At 40.1% G+C, this 13689-nt stretch overlaps 1 protein-coding gene across 1 annotated transcript in view; it reads left to right on the forward strand.

Moving 5' to 3' along the window:
• Nucleotides 1–2934: 2934 nt before the first annotated feature.
• LOC116686711 (transcriptional enhancer factor TEF-1) overlaps nucleotides 2935–13689 on the forward strand; it is a 163561-nt gene continuing 152806 nt past the window's right edge. Inside the window, exon 1 of the mRNA XM_032511735.1 lies at nucleotides 2935–3221. The gene's annotated coding sequence lies outside the window, so the exon portion shown is untranslated. The remainder of the gene's footprint in view (nucleotides 3222–13689) is intronic.

A 13689-nucleotide genomic window follows, 5' to 3' on the forward strand; every position in this document is an offset into this window, starting at 1 on the left:
TTTAGTTAGGGGCTACAGTGCTTCTAGTCAAAAACGAGTTTGCTTGCTCTCCCCTTGTTTGTGTAAGTGCTTCAGTTTCCTCACACCATCCCTATAGGATGGGTTAAATGCAGAAAGATTTTATATCTCTGTGAATGACAATAAAGGCCCCCTCAACCTTTTAACAAGGACCAGAAGAGACAAGAGTACCTCCTTGTCGAAGATTGCTTTAAAAGCTATAGTGCTTAGTTTCTATCTCCCCCATGAGGAATTCTAAGTAATAACAACAAAACTGTCTGCGCATCCAGATAATACAAGTTTTCCGGGATCGCGTAGTACACTTGATCTGAGTGGACGGTAAACACAGCTACGGCTTGGTACCCTCTCGTCCAGCAGAACATTTCACAGGATGTAAGGAAACGCATATCAGGAACATATGTCGCCATCATGTTTTTTATTGTGCGTCTGTAGAACATTTCTGCGTATGTATACCCGCTATTGGAGTTAGAAGCACATGTTCATCCGATGTGTGTGTTCAAGTACACAGCTGTCTGCTTCTGAACTTAAGTATGAACAAGGCCTTAGAGGCAGAACTAGATGCGCATTTATCCTCTCTCTCTTTAACCTCTCAGTAGGTCAGGAGGTTTGGTAACTTGCTCAAGGTTTCATGTTATTCAAGTTTCATGAATATTTTTGGGATAGAGTAACCTGTTCATTTTATAAATGGCATTCTAAACCAAGCTCAGTTGGATCTGGTCCCTACCATGTGGAGACCCTTATTGTTTAGATTGTTCCCCACAGACCACACAAGGGCTCTTCGTGACATTTTGTGTCCAACTCTTGAAAGCACAGATTAAAAGATTCTAGATCAAGCAGCATTGCCCCAATTAGAGGTTACTGGACAATTCTTTTCCCTCCGCAAAATTATTTCTCAGGAGTGACAGTCAGATCTATTTATATGTTATAGCTGTACTTTTTTGACATTATCTGAGCAGTGATTTACAGGGTTTCTGCAGGGCCTTTTAAAAGTATAAAAAGTAAAACATTTCAAAAGTTTAGGCCCTAAAAAGTATTTAATTTGCTGTAAGTAAGTAAGTATTGTGTTCTAGGTCTCAAATAATTTTAAACAGGTCTTAATTTTCGGACTTTTACTTTTTATGTTGTGATATACAGTAGGTCTTGAATTTCATTCATAATGGTCTTAAAAAGGTCTTACATTTTTTAAATTTGACTAAGTGAAACCTGTAGAAACCCTATTTTGTAACATACAAACCAACACCATGAGACCATAAATCTCAGGAAGCCAATGCTACATTTCTAAATAATAGATGTATATTCGCCAATTAGATTCAAGTGTTTGGCCCTCCATGAAAAAGATATAGGATCCCAGGCACAGACAGCATTAATAAATCATCAGGAAACCAGGTGAGGTCAGATTTGAGGTCAGACTATTGACCTCAAGGTCACCGAGCTGAATGTTTTACACGTCGGTTCTGTGTTTGCATGGTTCTGAGACTGGGAATGAGACCCACATGCCTCTACAAAGAAGTCACAGAAACAAACTCTGTACACTCACATGTGAGTCAGCTGTGTGTGGGTGTGTTTGTATGCATCTGTGAGAATTTTACTTCCACACATAAACACGGACACGCTGCCGTGTGGAATGCTAGACTATTGGCTGGCCTGGCTGTAGTGTCAGGTTGCAGTAGGTGTTTCAGGCTGTGACCCTGGCATATCTGTTTGTTTTATGTCACAGCCACTCCCTCTGGGGAGATGACAGTCCAGCAGTGCCTGAGGGGATGAAACCTGAGATAGGCAGAGCTAAGTAGTAAACAACAACTCCTTTATGAGGCAGAGGTGGCTGCCTGCTGCATTCAAAGATCTGAGAGAGAGACAAAGATTTTCTGGTTAGGGCAGTGGCTACTCAAAGTGAGTTCCACAGCAGCCCTGGGGGGTTTTCAGGGCAGTCCGGTGGGCCACAGCTAAATTTATTTTCATTTCACTGCTTGTTAATTTCGAGTTTGGACAGTTTGGGTGTAGCTTGAGATGCAACATTAACACAGTTAAACAAACATCTAGAGTTGGTGTTTAGATAGCTGACAGATTATTTATGTACTAATTATTTTTAGCATGAATATATATATATATTTAAAGTGAGACATGTAAAGTTTACTGAACAGCAGCCACTATGCAACAGCAACAGTTGGTACCTGTAATATTTGTTACCTGTAAAATCGTAGCCCCTGTAATGAAGTGTTCCCTTTAGATTAGATTAGATTAGATTATACTTTATTTATCCCACGACGGGGAAATTCTGTCGTTACAAGTAGCAGCATAGCAGCAACAGCAAAAAACAAAACAAAAAAACAATAACACACAAACAAGTAAGCACGAAAGAAATACAAGGCAAGAAATACAAGGCAAGAAATACAGGCAAGAAATAGACAATGAAAATATGGTAGACTGAGTAAGTAAAATGCCGTCAAACAAAAGGAATTTTAAAGTGCGGTTGCCATGATAAGAGAAACAATATTGCGGTGTAAGTGACGTTTATTCCTTATGTATTAAACATTACATGTGTACTAAAACGTGTTTTCTTAAAGTAACATATTGTCGCTAAAGCTTTTTTTTGCAATTTTAATTATTTTTAAAACTAACTTTTTAATTTTTGAGGACAAACTTTGTCCTAAATTGTATTTTACGTGTCATAAAAGTTTCAAAATTAAAGTCGCACAAATATTTTGTCACTGTATTTCTTTAATAGACCTTGTGTGATTCCTTGTCAGCTGCTCAGTCCATGCAGAGCGGACCGTGTATTTATTTTTTTCTCAGCCCATTCTCCTACTTCACTGAATAGAGTTTGGGTGCTCTACTCTTTTCTTTTGTTGTTGAACGCAGCTCATACAGTCCGGCCCCTTCCCCCTCGCTGTCTTTCTTTTTTTCTCCACCCATCCTCCCATCTCTCATTCACTCTATTTCATCCATCCAGGGTGACGCCAGTCCCTCTCACCCCGCCCCGTTCAACTCAGTCCAGTGCGTTCATTTCATTCCTGCTCCCATTCCGCGCATATTTCGCATCCTTGGAGAGACGCTGCGCATTTTACGCACTCAGGCGCCCGATCCTTCATCAAACCAAAACCGTGAGGAGATTCTGGAGTTGGCGGAGTGCTTCCTGATGCTGTAGCGACTCCGATCCGTGAAAAAGTGTGGGAATTAATCCATTAAGAGGCGTATGAATCGAGGTAAGTTCCGAAGGAGGAGTCCCCCCCCCCAGCCTGCGCGTCTGAAAGCCCTCGGACGTTTCGCTTGTTTCTAAATCCCGAAGTGGTCACTGAAGCTGAAATTCAAACAATAACGGCGACATCGTGAGCTAAATTGACAGACTCAAACCTCTCATAGATATTAAACAGGTCTAACAAGCTCATTCATGCTTTGCCGTGTGAGCTTCAAAGCGATGTCTCTTTCACTCACAGTTGTATCCCCCTTTCTGCCGACACCAAAAACAACCCTGGTTTTGTAACACTTATTTCCCACGAATACTAAAATATATGCTGTAGGCTATTTCTCTATCAGAGTTCATGAATTGACCCACATGTAACGCGAAAGAGACAAGAACATTTTTGCTGCAGCGTTGGGAGGCAGCTTCACAAAGCTGGGAGTGAATGGGCGACTTGTTGCATCGGCGGGGTTTTCTCTTCCGACACAGGCAGGCCCCACTCACAGGAACAGGCCATAGGCTGATAACGTGCACACAGGCAGTGTTTACCCAGTGGACAGAGCACATTATATGCTCAATGAGAACACGGTCATACAGGCTGTTGGTGGATTTGTTAACGCATTTACTCCTCTTCATCTTAAAGGAAAAAAAAAACTAATATTGAGAAATATAACTAATTTGGTAAAAAAAGGTTTTACCACATTTTCCAGGCTGACTCATCTTTTACTGTAAATTAACATTTTGCAACATATACAGTTTATAGACTAAACAGATTTAAGCTGCGGAGTCATTTATGCTTTTCTAAAAATATGATTCACATTTTCATACTTTCAACCACCTTTTCATTTTACACTGGCTCATATGTTTTAGGTCTGTATAAAATCCCCACATGGGCTTAGTTATGTTATGTATTTCCTTATTAAAATTTGATTAAATTACTTCTCTTGTCGTTTATAGCAAGATATCTGTTGTGATGCAGGTAATTATTGGAGAAAAGTACAGCCTGGATGAAAAATAATAGATGAAGGGAGGGTATGTTAGATTAAAGGAGTTGAATTTAGAGTAGTTATGGCTGCTTTTTAACGGAATTGATCTGGCTGCAAAACATTGTCAAATGTAGAAAAATGTTTTGCCTTGTCAATATAGTTGAGAAGATGTACAACCAGTGAACTAATCACAGGCATGATCACAGTCATAGTGAGTTTTTGAGTCTGGTAAAATAAAATGTATTATTGAATAAAGTATCTTGGATCTATCTCTACATTATTGTTATAATATATGTAATCTGCAGATTATTTCCCCAATTGATCAATTGTCTTTCAAAACATAATTTTAAAATCACTGCCTATTATAAGTGCTCAGAACCCAAAGCAATGTCCCTAAATATTGTTAACACCCCGCCACTCTTACAAATTCAGTTCATAATTATTTAAACAGTGGAAAGCAGCAAATGCTCATATTTAAGAAGCTGTAACCAGAGGATTTGGGGCATTTTTGCTTAAAGATGACTTTGCAGTTAATCAATGACTAAATGAAAGATTATGACTACATATTTATCAATCAATGAACTTATTTTTAGGTTTTAAAGATTACATTAAATTTACTTTAAAATATCAGGAAAGCAAAACGGTGCACAATCTAAAAATAAAGGTGTAGGTGTGTTTATTTAGTTTGTAGAGTAGTAGTATGTGTGGCTGCTGTCAACATTACTAAATGTGATGCCCTACCCTAGCAACCATATCTATGTAATTTCTCCTTAAAATATGAATTTCAGAAAATTGCCTTTTTTATTCTTTCTTTCTGTTATCAGGCAGTCATGCCAGCGTAACTTGTGTGTGTGTGTGTGCGTGCGTGTGTGTGTGTGATTATCTTTGCTGTGTCTAGGCGTGCAAGTGTTCAAAGCTTTGTCAGTCACCCCTGGGCAAACAGCCTCCCGTCGTCCCTCCACTTTCCTCCCCCCCACCACCCCACCCCGTGCCTCTCCCTCTTCAGTCCGTTGACATCTGTTTTGAGTGCTCTGTGCACCTGTAGAGAACGGGGAAGAGTGTGTGTGTTAGAGAAAGGGGAGGAGGCGGACGAAGGGAGGCGCAGAATGCAAATCCAGGCAGGTTTACTGGGCCTAAGCAACACAGTATGACTGGCTAATGACCGTTGTGTGTGTGTGTATATATGTGTGTATGTGTGTGTGTGTGTGTGTGTGTGTGGTGTGATGTGTGTGGTGTGGTGTTGTGGGTGGTGTGGTGTGTGTGTGTGTGTGTGGGTGGGTGTGTGGTGTGTGTGTGTGTGTGGGGTGTTTGTGGGTGTGTTGTGTGTGGTGTGTCAATGTGCACACATTTGTGTGTGTGGGTGTGTGTGTGTGTGTGTGTGTGTGTTTGCCTCTTGCTGTCCAGGCCAGGCAGGCCTATTGTTGCGGCGGCAACATGCGTTGGTGGATGAGGACGCACCATATGGCCTCTGTGTGCTTTAGCCACAACCACTGTGTACGTGCATGTTTGTGTGTGTGTGTGTTCACGTACTTCACCAAGGCTGTTACAGTATGGTGGAGTTGTGAATGGCAGGCTGCTCACTGCCTTCCTCATTGTTGTTTCATCTGTTCTCTAATTTCTAGACATGAGTACAAAATCCAGCACACTGATTTCTAAGGAATCTGAATTAGAAGGAGTAATCTTCCTGACATGATGATGTATAATAATTTACATTTTCTTAAACCGAATGAGCGGAGAGTTTGAGGTGTAAATTGTCAGTTTAACATTTGGATGAATCCACAGGTGATACAGTGACCCTATAAATTATTTGATTGGCCGTGAAAACATTGGTGTGTTGTTGAATTGTCTCATTTTTGTTAAAACAACGATGGTGCTAATTAAAATCAACTCCCAAAGTATTCTCACAGTCCTGTTTTAGTTTTCCTGACTTTTACAAATTTCAGACGTTATCAGCTTGTGCATATTATTTAGTTTTATAAATGTAGTGATGTTCTTCGTGTTGTGCTCACCAGAAGTGACAGGCATGTAGCAGAATGAATTAGGATACATTAACTGGCTGTGGTAGAAACTCTTGAGTGTAAAAGAAGGGAAGCCTGTGCCAGTATGTAATGAAATTTAGGGAGTGGTGTTGGTTTATTAGAGCAACAATGCTGAGAGTGTGGGGGGTGATTGGGTTCGAAGGGTGTGCGGAGGCAGGGGGCAATGGGGGTAGTTGGGGAAAGGGGCGGTGGGTTTGGGGGTGGGTGAGGTGGTAGGGGCTTAGGCTTTGTTTAGGGGATGGGGAAACAATAGGCATCCTCCTGTGTGGGGGACGTTGGTGTGCATGGGAGAAGGGGGGAGCTGGTTTCTGGCTGTACTATCAGCATATTTTGCTGATAATACGAATGTAATAATAATAGTTCATATCTTTATCTGTTTCTGAAGTTAACTGCTAATAAGGGATGTTCCAGAAGGAGACGCTATTACATTGAGTTCTGAATCAGAGTATGTTATGCTGTATTTTAGTTTGTATTAAAGTTGCAAACGTATTTGGATGTTGTGGACATTCAGTTCTTCCTAGAAGATATAATATCTTTTTGGCATCGAGGATACATTTTTTGGCTTGGATGTTGGTGGATTGAGTGGCATACTGGACGTCAGAGCTACAGGTTTGGCACGGACTTTCCTTTGGCTGGAAAGGAGAGAGAGTGCATTGACAGTGAAATGATGGCTACTATTGGTACGCTAGCAGCGTTTGATGCAAGAAATCATACTTGGGAAGGGTATTGAGCAGTTTAATAATAATAATAATAATAATAATAATAATAATACGTTTATTTGATATAGCACCTTTTACAAAGTCACAAAGTGCTTCACAAGATAAGCATTTGTGTAAATACAGTACAACCCAACAGATAATAAACAAGAGAAAAAAGAAAACAATTATTGAATGACCAATGAAAATCATTTCATCGATTAAAAACCAAAGTTTACAGACGAGTCAAAAGTGAATTTGATCAAATATGTCTTATGGGCGGCTGTGGCTCAGTGGTAGAGAGGTTGCCTGCCAATCGGAAGGTTGGTGGTTCGATCCCCGCCCCTGCAGTCATTGTCGAAGTAGTTGATGGAGATTTATGGGATGCACATCCAGGGCACGAAGCTTCCGTTCCACCACATCCCAAAGATGCTCTATTGGGTTGAGATCTGGTGACTGTGGGGGCCATTTTAGTACAGTAAACTCATTGTCATGTTCAAGAAAACCAATTTGAAATGATTCGAGCTTTGTGACATGGTGCATTATCCTGCTGGAAGTAGCCATCAGAGGATGGGTACATGGTGACCATAAAGAGATGGACATGGTCAGAAACAATGCTCAGGTAGGCCGTGGAATTTAAACGATGCCCAATTGGCACTAAGGGGCCTAAAGTGTCCCAAGAAAACATCCCCCACACCATTACACCACCACCACCAGCCTGCACAGTGGTAACAAGGCATGATGGATCCATGTTCTCATTCTGTTTACACCAAATTCTGACTCTACCATCTGAATGTCTCAACAGAAATCTAGACTCATCAGACCAGGCAACATTTTTCCAGTCTTCAACTGTCCAATTTTGGTGAGCTCTTGCAAATTGTAGCCTCTTTTTCCTATTTGTAGTGGAGATGAGTGGTACCCGGTGGGGTCTTCTGCTGTTGTAGCCCATCCGCCTCAAGGTTGTGCGTGTTGTTGCTTCACAAATGCTTTTGCTGCATACCTCGGTTGTAGTAATTTCAGTCAAAGTTGCTCTTTTATCAGCTTGAATCAGTTGGCCCATTCTCCTCTGACCTCTAGCATCAACAAGGCATTTTTGCCCACAGGACTGCCGCATATTGGATATTTTTCCCTTTTCATACCATTCTTTGTAAACCCTAGAAATGGTTCTGCATGAAAATCCTTGTAACTGAGAAGATTGTGAAATACTCAGTCCGGCCCGTCTGGCACCAACAACCATGCCACGCTCAAAATTGCTTAAATAACCTTTCTTTCCCATTCTGACATTCAGTTTGGAGTTCAGGAGATTGTCTTGACCAGGACCACACCCCTAAATGCATTGAAGCAACTGCCATGTGATTGGTTTATTAGATAATTGCATTAATGATAAATTGAACAGGTGTTATAATAATATAATAATCCTTTAGGTGAGTGTAGCTGGATGTCATCAGCATGTAAATGATAGCAGATATCTCCAAATTGGCTAATTATATGCACTGCACAGGAAAAGCTCCCACAGGAAAGGAAAGCATCTGTCTGAAAGATAAGAGGTGAACCAATCCAGGGCGCTCCCTGAGATACCAACCCAGTGCTTAAGTCTGTCAAGCAAGATGTTATGCTCCACCGTATCAAAAGCTGCGGTTAGGTCCATAAGCACCAAAACCGAGCATTCAGCATTAATGTATGACCCCTGACATGTGTGGGACCAGACACATGTTGGATAAAATTAAAAGACTCAGATAAATTAAGAAAATCAGCAGCAAAAGTGCAAGACGTGTCATCGACGTGAATATTAAAATTTCAGACCATAACCACTTTATCCTACCTAACAATGGATGATTAAAAAAAATCACTGAATTTAGACAAAAAGAACTGTTTGAACCAGGAGGTTGGTAGATTAAAATATTTAAATATAAATTAAATTAAATATTTAATAAAGCGGATTAGAACTACCAAGCTCGCACCAGCTAAAGCCAAAGCATAATAGCGATTGGAGAGTGTCAGGAGAGGTTTGAGAGATGGTCCTGTCAGTGCCCTTCTTGCAACTGCGGACCACCACGTACACCCAAGTTGACTCATGATGTGGAGTAGAGCAGGAGGAGGGCCGCTGACAAGCAACAGGGTCCTACGCCACCGTGTGCAGAACTGAGTCATGCAAAGCCAGCTTCTGAGACTATGAGCCAATAAAGGAATACTAATTTTTTTAATGGACCACAGATGGAAAATGCAGTTCAGGGGCTAATTTTGTGTGTGTGGGTGTGTGGACGAGAGCAGAGCATATGTTAGCTGTAAAGGATGTAATTGTGGCAGAGAGATGGATAGATGGATCACATTCATGCAGCCATACAATGTACCGTTTAATAAATGTGGAATAAGCCTTAAACACATTCACATGCACACAAACACACATGTGGTTTCTGTCTTGGTGCAATGCTCCTGAGTTCACACTTATTAAATTGTGTTGGTATTGCTGCAACCTCCCGAGGCCTCTCTTTCTACTGGTGGAGAATATTGTCTTAGAAGTGTGTGCGTGTTTGTGTTTGTGTGCATATGACAGTAAACCCCCGCAGGAAAAGGCCACACTATGGCTTGGTTTGACTCAGCAAAAAATGGTGGAAGAAGAAGAATAACGGAGAAGGATGGAGAGAAGAGCTGCTAGCTAAACCTTTTACGATCACATTTCTAGAAATTATGCACTTCACTGTATCAGTGTACAATCCATGACCAATTACTGTGTGTGCATAAATGTTAATGCTTCTGTGAGAGGAGATGGTGAAATAATGAGGAGTGCATGCTGTAAATCACTGCCTCTTCACCTTTCATAAAGCAAGTTGCTCTCTCACTTCCTCTTTCCTTCTCAAGTATGTATTAGCGCAGAGAAAGAATAAAAAAAGCTGTTGTTTTGCTGCTTTTTGATTTGTCCCAATGAATATCTGCCTTTAACATGTATTTTATTTTTATTTATTTATCTCAAACAATCAACAATGTTGCAAAAGAAAAAAAAACCAAATAAACTAAAAATGTAAAATCTCAAAATAAAACAACGATCGGAATTCAACAAAAACTAAAAGGATTAGTTCAAGAAGGGGCAGATGGAAGCAATAAGATTATTTGGTCTTGTCCCTATTTAACAAAATCATATCATTACCAAGCAAATAGATATGCAAATACAGCATACATTTCTTCCAGTCTTAGAATAACTTACAACAATATACAACAACACTACAATTCAATTCCTATGTTAGTTCTGTCTTGAAATCAGTTCAGAAGTAATCAAACCAACAAGTTGGAAAGACTTTCATAAAGGTAATTATTATGCAAGATAAATTTATCACTAATGGACTAACTGAAATTGTGACCATCTGAACTATAAGTAAATGCAGATACGTGCACCAGAGCCAAGACAAAAATGATGAGTAATGGAGTAAAGTACTTATTGTTTCTAGTAGAAATGGAGGCACAAGAAAACAGTTAAGTCTGCAGCTTCTAACTGGATCTTTGTGGTTTAAAGTGTAGTTTCTATAAGATATCTGCTTGATATTTACGTTTCATGTTTGCTTTTAGAAGTTGTGCTATGTTATTGCCAATGAAGACCCAACTTCACTTGATTTTGCCGCTTAAAAAACACCCCACACAGTTTACTCAAGATGCAGCTTAAAAAAACACTGTTTTGAGTCCTGTTGATGAAAATTGTCACATGGTTGATGGTTGTGTAGCCTTGTGATACCCCTTTCCCACTAGCCAAAAATCAACTTAGAAGCACTAACATCTGGCTTTTGGCTAGAATTGGAATTCCCTCCCAGGAGAAATTAATCTGCAGTAGGCACAGGTATTTCTCGGCAGCCATGAAACAGGATACCCAGGTAAATGTGCTAACTTTCAGCCCTTTTCTGGGCGCAATGCTGTGACACTATAAATTTTACTATGAGTTGAGCATGACTCAAGCCACAATCAGAGGCGGTCAAGGACAATGTCCTCATCTGACCTCATGTGTGTAGTTCACTCTCCATGATCCTTCCTACTGGATGGTCTTATTGACTCTAGCTCAGAGAATCTCCCATAGTTCAGTTTTTAAGCCAGTGTAATACACAAAGAATGGTAGCAATACTGTAGGCAGGGAAGAAGAAGACTGCTAGTAAAAATGAACGGAAACAATCCAGGATTTAAAATATATTATTTAAAAAATTCTGTGTATCATATTTTATGAAAAAGGAAATACAGTCAGCATATTCGTCATGCCTTAAAGATGCACTCAATGCCTATTAGTAAGTAAATAAATGTAAGCCTAGTGGCCATGTGTCACGTACTGTAGCTCTCCGCTGTGAGCACCGTCCAGCAGAGAGTCGTGTGCAGGGGAAAAAGAGCAGCTTAAAACACAAAGTTAGCACTAGCAAGTTAAATAGCAGTTAAGAAATATATTATAAAGCCTATTTTTCGTTTTGTCATTACAAAAAGTTTTTAACGTTTTCATGATATTGTTTTTAACTGTGACGTTTTTTATGTTACGCCGTGTGGACTAGCCAGACCCTCATTTGCAGTGCTGTGGAGGGAGGTCTAACAATGCGAGACTACCTTGTGATTTATCCCATTGATCACTGTACAGTAATGCTTTGAAGCTGTATCACTCACGCAGCCAGGATCCTTTTTAGAATTAGATCAAGCAGAATACATCATAATAAATTAAGTAACAATGCAGAAATAATTGTAAATGGCAAAAAACAGAGTAGTTCACAAAGTTTCATCAACTATAATACCGCACAAATTGTAGTAAAAGAGTCACTTTGTATATTTTAGATTTGTTCTCATAGTGACCAGTGTGAAGCTCAGGGACAGTACAGTAGCTCTGGCTGAAATCATATTCTTAAATACTGTACATTCTGACTGTTTGAAAAACATGAGGTGCACATGATGCGTCTGCTGTGGGGGCTGTTTAAGCGTCAAGATAAATGAAGCACCCATAAATCTGTCACTGATACGTAACACTTTAGTCACACATAAAGTCACATGAGTAAAAAATTAGTGTTTGGAAAAAAAAAAATCTAAAATAAGAAAGCAGAAAACAAGAAATATCACCTCAGATGCTGAATAATTCTATACAAACTGTAAGGGACAACTTACAACATGGCAAAACATTTTAAAGTGGAGCAATGTTTGCTTTGAGGATTATCAGAAAATCCTCTTGTATTGCATAAAACCTGTGTGTAAATGTGTGTGTCCAAATGTTGGAAGCAGTTAAAACAGATGCTGTTGAGTAGTCCAATAGAAGAATGAGTGAAAGGAACTGACTAGCTTGTGATAACACATTCAACTTGTCTACCAACAGGATCCCCTGCTGACACACACAGACACACTATAACTGTCAACCAGTATTCTAAATGTGAATATATATATTTGAATTTTAAAAAGCAACAGAGATTCAAAAAGGTTAGGGCAGCTTGAATATGTGAAAATCATGATTACAATTATGTTGGGCAAGATTAAAATCATGGTTATTTAACACGATTACTCATTGACTTTGGAAACAATGTTGCCATTATTCAATTATTGAAAAAATAGTAAAACAATTGAACAAATAAACAGTGAAAACACCTTGAACTGTTTCCTCAACACTTTTTCCATTTTAATTTAGAACTCAAGACAAAATAAGATTTTACTTGCCAAACATAATGTGCAAAATAATCATTTTTTCTTGATTATTCTGGTTTTGTGATCGCTAGGAGCTGAAATTGTAATCAGGATTACAAATTTAATTAATTGCATAGCCCTAATGTTGATGCATCTCACTTCCCTTATTTGATAGCTCCTCGCTCCTCGGCTGAACCAGAAGGTATTCTGTCCTTCCTTCGTGAAGCTCTTCTTTCTGCCCTGAGAAGCTATAACCCCCAATTTCCACCGGTTGCAGAACGTCTGCGGATTCGCTCCGCTAGGTGTCAGCTCTGTTCTCCGTCGTCCGTCAATACCCACCAGGTCCGGATTTGTTGACGAACGGCGGCCATGACCCACGGGATCTCGTAGAATAGAACCACAAAACCAACAGTTTTTTTCCATCCATAGGAGTAGAGGGAAAAGTACTCTGTGGTGTGTTTTCAAGGTGTAGTGCCGGAAAATATGATCCGCCGTGAGCACGGTCCATTTTATTTTGAAAATTGAACGGATGTTTTGTTTTGTTCCTGTGCTCAACTTCCTGTCCCACACTATCTGCCATGTGCTAAATTGCTGCAAAGCTCTCTGGCGTCCGGCAAAAATAAAAGTTCTGCGCATCTGCTCCGGAGGGCTGCTCACTGCCGAAGTTGGGATGGAGTTGGAACGCAGCCGTTCCGCAGTGGAAACACACACATTGATTTCAATTGAAACCTTTTGACTTTGAGCCGTTGTGGAGTGAATCCGCAGACGTTCCTCAACCGGTGGAAATTGGGGGTAAGCCAGTACACAAAATAATATAATTTCAATTCAATTTTATTTAGATAGCGCTAAATCACAATAACAGTTATCTCATTGCGCTTTTCATAAATGAACGGGTCTAGACCATACTCTGTAATGTTATTTACAGAAACCCAACAATTCCCACCAAGAGCAAGCACTAGGCGACAGAGGCAGGGAAAAACTTCCTTTTAAGAGGCAGAAACCTCGAGCAGAACCATGGCTCAGGATGGGCGGTCATCTGCCTCAACCGGTTGGAGGTGAGAGAAAAAGAAAGAGAGAGAAAGACAGACAGACAGACAGACAGATAGAGAAGAGACATGGAGAATTGTAGCAGAGGGTGTTGAGCAGGAACA

This window comes from Etheostoma spectabile, unplaced genomic scaffold, assembly GCF_008692095.1.
Source record: "Etheostoma spectabile isolate EspeVRDwgs_2016 unplaced genomic scaffold, UIUC_Espe_1.0 scaffold456, whole genome shotgun sequence".
Classification (NCBI taxonomy): Eukaryota; Metazoa; Chordata; class Actinopteri; order Perciformes; family Percidae; genus Etheostoma; species Etheostoma spectabile.